This window comes from Vulpes vulpes, chromosome 5 (genome assembly GCF_048418805.1).
Source record: "Vulpes vulpes isolate BD-2025 chromosome 5, VulVul3, whole genome shotgun sequence".
Taxonomy (NCBI): Eukaryota; Metazoa; Chordata; class Mammalia; order Carnivora; family Canidae; genus Vulpes; species Vulpes vulpes.
Genome location: NC_132784.1, coordinates 116684099 through 116689273, shown reverse-complemented (window position 1 = coordinate 116689273; position 5175 = coordinate 116684099). Strand labels below are relative to the sequence as shown.

Below are 5175 nucleotides of genomic sequence, written 5' to 3'. Positions count from 1 at the left end.
TTTTAAAGTTTGAATCAGTCATATTGTTTTCAACTAGAAATTCTGGTCGTTTTTTTTTCAAGCAGGGAAAAAACATAAGCTAATGTAAACCCTTGGTATCTTTATTGATATCCAAATTAGCACTTGTTTTTTAATACATAAAGATGGCATATAAATGACAGTGCCTAGATTCTTTCAAGCATTTCTACATAAAGTAGAATAGATTACATCAAATGCAATTCAATTAAAAAATGTATTTAAGGAGGAACACGGGAGAAAAAGTTCTAAACATGAGAAAAAATGTTTTTCTTTTGTTATTGTTTTAAGAATTAAAACTTGGGAGGATTCCTTTAGCAAAATGATCCATAATGTTTGAAATTAGAATCAAAATTATCAAGAAATGAGCTAGAGTATTACCTCTCTATTATATACACCCCTTTCCTCATCTTTTTTTTCTCTCTCTTTTTTTTAAAGATTTTATTTATTTATCCGTGAGAGACACAGAGAGAGAGGTGGATACATAGGGAGAGGGCGAAGCAGGCTCCATGCAGGGAGCTCCACGTGGGACTCGATCTCAGGACCCCGGGATCACATCCTGAGCCAAAGGCAGAGGCTCAACCGGAGCCACCTGGGTGCTCCTATCCCTTTCCTCATCTTAATAGAATATTTCATGTCAACATACATTTCTATTCTCATTAGGTTTTTAGAATTATTTTTCAAAAATGTCCCCTCCTCCCCCCTCTCTCTCCTTCTCCCTCCCCAGCATCCTTTAGAAGAATCCAGAGATTGCTTGGCATTTTGTACAGAACCCATTTTTGCCAGTTTAGCCAATGTTTTAAGTAACTGGGAAAATCTACCTTCTTCTGTATCTCTAGACGTTAAGGATTATAACCTTTATGATGTTGAAACTAAATATGGTTTGCTTCAGGTTTCTGAAGGACTGTCATTTTTGCATAGCAGTGTGAAAATGGTCCATGGAAATATTACACCTGAAAATATAATTTTGAATAAAAGTGAGCCTGGAAAATAATGCGCTTTGATTTTTGTGTATCATCAACCAATCCTTGTGAACAAGAGCCTAAGTTACCTTGTAAAGAATGGGACCCAAATTTACCATCATGTGTCTTCCAAATCGTGAATATTTGGGTCCTGAATACATGCTTCCGGTGAGCTGTGAAATAGCTAGTGATATGTACTCACTAGGAACTGTCAAGTATGCTGTATTTAATAAAGGAAAACCCATATTTGAAGTTAACAAGCACGACATTTACAAGAGTTTTAGTAGGCAGTTGGATCAGTTGAGTCGTTTAGGATCTAGCTCACCTTCAAATATACCCGAGGAAGTCCAAGAACACATAAAACTGCTCTTAAATTAACTCCAACTGTAAGATGAGAAGCAGATCAAATGACAAAGAATTTCTTCTTCAGTGATGTTGGTGCAATAACACTGCAGTATTTTGAGACCTCATTCCAAAGAGATAATCTTCAGAAAACACAGTTTTTCAAAGGACTGCCGAAAGTTCTACCAAAACTGCCCAAGCGTGTGCAGGGAATTTGTGCCTTGTTTGACTTCAGAACTTGTAACCCCTGACATGGTATCTTTTGTTTTGCCCACTGTTCTACTGATTGCCGAAGAAGGCTCCAAGGAAGCACATGTCAAATTAAGTCTACCTGAACGTGGCTCTGTCTTTAAACAGCAGGAGCCAATCCAGGTTGTTAACTTACTTACAAAAAAAATGGATTTGCTGCTAACCAAAACTCCTCCTGAGGAGATAAAGAGCAGTGTCCTACCAAGGGTTCACACAGCACTAGAGGCTCCTTCCATTCAAATTCAGGAACTCTGTTTAAACATCATTCCAAGCTTTGCAAGTCTTATAGACTATGCATCCATGAAAAATTCTTTGATACCAAGAACTAAAAATGCACGTCTGCAAACGTCTTCTCTTGCTGCTCACGTCAATTCATTAGCGTGCTTAGGAAAGATTTTGGAATACTTGGATAAGTGGTTTGTACTTGGTGACATCCTGCCCTTCTTACCATAAATTCCATCCGAGGAACCCGCAGTCCTCATGGGAATTTTAGGTACTTACAAATGTACTTTTACTCATAAGAAGTTGGGAATCACCAAAGAACAGTGGCTGGAAAAGTATTGGCTCATCTGATTCCCCTGAGTATTGAAAATAATCTTAATCTCAATCAAGTTCAATTCTTTCATTTCTGTCATAAAAGAGACGCTTGACAGATTGGAAACCAAACATAAGACTAAACTGGAGCAACTTCATATAATGCAAGAGCAGCAGAAAAGGTTACAAATGTTGGGTCTCAGCATATTGACAAAGTCTCTAACAACATTGGAGTGGACTTTTTTACTGGTTGTGAGTCAGAAAATAAGGAAGATGGGTTACAAAATAAGCATAAAAGTGCATCACTTACACTTGAAGAAAAACAAAAATTAACAAAAGAACAGGGGCAGGCACAGAAGCTGAGAAGCCGGCAGCCTCTTAAACCCCAAGTACACACACCTGTTGCTCCAGTCAAACAGACTAAGGACTTGACAGACACAGTGATGACAACATGCCATCTCTGACCGGCCTTTCTGTAGTGCCCCTAACATTTCTGCTTCGAGTACCTTTACTTCTATTCCTACCATGGGCCTTGGCATGAAGTTTTCTACACCAACTGATAACACCAAGAAAACTTGACCAATGGCCTAAATGCCAATAACATGGGCTTTCAGACCTCAGGATTCAACATGCCAGTTAATACAAACCAGAACTTATTCGGTAGTCCAAGCACACCTGGGGTGACCAGGTCGACCCTGGGGGCACCTTCCACTTTGCCAAACTTCAGTGCTGTTGTGAGTGTTCCTCCTGCTGGTGCAAAGCCGACTCAACAAAGACCCACAGATATGCCCACTCTTTTTTTTTTTACAGTTTTCTACTTCTTTTTTTTTACATATTTTTTTAAATTGGAGTTCAATTTGCCAACATATAGCATAACACCCAGTGCTCATCCCGTCAAGTGCCCCCCTCAGTGCCCGTCACCCAGTCACCCCCACCCCCCGCCCACCTCCCTTTCCACCACCCCTTGTTCGTTTCCCCAAGTGAGTCTCTCATGTTCTGTCTCCCTTTCTGATATTTCGCACTCATTTTTTCTCCTTTCCCCTTTATTCCTTTCCACTATTTTTTATATTCCCCAAATGAATGAGACCATATAATGTTTGTCCTTCTTCGATTGACTTATTTCACTCAGCATAATACCCTCCAGTTCCATCCACGTCAAAGCAAACGGTGGGTATTTGTCATTTCTAATGGCTGAGGAATATCCCACTGTATACAGAGACCACATCTTCTTTATCCATTCATCTTTCAATGGACACCGAGGCTCCTTCCACAGTTTGGCTATTGTGGACATTGCTGCTGTGAACATCGGGGTGCAGATGTCCTGGCGTTTCACTGCATCTGCATCTTTGGGGTAAATCCCCAGCAGGGCAATTGCTGGGTCATAGGGCAGGTCTATTTTTAACTCTTTGAGGAACCTCCACACAGTTTTCCAGAGTGGCTGCACCAGTTCACATCCCCACCAACAGTGCAGGAGGGTTCCCTTTTCTCCGCATCCTCTCCAACATTTGTGGTTTCCTGCCTTGTTAATTTTCCCCATTCTCACTGGTGTGAGGTGGTATCTCATTGTGGTTTTGATTTGTATTTCCCTGATGGCAAGCGATGCAGAGCATGTTCTCATGTGCATGTTGGCCATGTCTATGTCTTCGTCTGTGAGATTTCTGTTCATGTGTTTTGCCCATTTCATGATTGGATTGTTTGTTTCTTTGCTGTTGAGTTTAATAAGTTCTTTATAGATCTTGGATACTAGTCCTTTATCTGATGTGTCATTTGCAAATATCTTCTCCCATTCTCTAGGTTGTCTTTTAGTTTTGTTGACTGTTTCTTTGCTGTGCAGAGGCTTTTTATCCTGATTAAGTCCCAATAGTTCATTTTTGCTTTTGTTTCTTTTGCCTTCGTGGATGTATCTTGCAAGAAATTACTGTGGCTGAGTTCAAAAAGGGTGTTGCCTGTGTTCTCCTCTAGGATTTTGATGGATTCTTGTCTCACATTGAGATCTTTCATCCATTTTGAGTTTATCTTTGTGTATCGTGCAAGAGGATGGTCCAGTTTCATTCTTCTGCATGTGGATGTCCAATTTTCCCAGCACCATTTATTGAAAAGACTGTCTTTTTTCCAGTGGATAGTCTTTCCTGCTTTGTCGAATATTAGTTGACCATAAAGTTGAGGGTCCACTTCTGGATTCTCTATTCTGTTCCATTGATCTATGTGTCTGTTTTTGTGCCAGTACCACACTGTCTTGATGACCACAGCTCTGTGGTCAACCTGAAATCTGATATGCCTGCTCTTAATAATCTCTTTGGCCCTCAGAAACCCAAAGTTAGCATGAACCAGTTGTCACAACAGAAACCAAATCAGTGGCTTAATCAGTTTGTACCTCCACAAGGGCCTCTGGGTATAGGCAGTTCAGTTATGGGAACACAGATGAACGTCAGAGGATGGTCTGCCTCTGGTGTGCAGGCTAATCCTTTCTTTAACCCACAGAACTTTGCACAGCCACCAATCAACATGACCAGCAGCAATTCAGCTAGCAATGATTTCAAAGATCTCTCTGGGTGAGGTGTCTTGCTGGATTTTTGAAGAATTACCTCAATTTTAATCATGAGTGAGCTGATGTAAATCTTTATATACTTGGTTTGGAGGAAGTACTTCCAGGGGGGAAGCGAATGGTTCTGTGACAGAGAACACCTTGTTTCCATGCCAACATAGTGGTTGTATGGAGTCCTAACAGTTGAGTTTTTGAGAGCATTGAGGATTTTTTTCCTCTTACCATCTCCTCTTCAAGTTTTTAAAATACCCAACCTTTGCCAGTCTCAAAGAGAAAAAGACACCCAAGTATCTTGAATAGCAGATTTTTTAAATTTTACTTCTCTGATGAAGTAATGTTCAATGCAAAAGCCTGAGCAAATATTGCAAAATTTTACTTAATTTTGATTCAGTTGGTTCAAACTAAATGCATTATTAACCATCTTACATGCAAACCAAGCATTGTAAATTATATTTTAGCATGGTCTGCCTCAAATAGTAATTTATTTTTCTGCATTTACTTGGATATATTTAGAATCACTTTCTTTCC

The 5175-nt window shown here is 39.9% G+C and overlaps 1 pseudogene; it reads left to right on the top strand.

Moving 5' to 3' along the window:
- Positions 1-847: 847 nt before the first annotated feature.
- LOC112910181 (SCY1-like protein 2) lies at positions 848-4658 on the top strand (annotated as a pseudogene).
- The last annotated feature ends 517 nt before the right edge of the window (positions 4659-5175 follow it).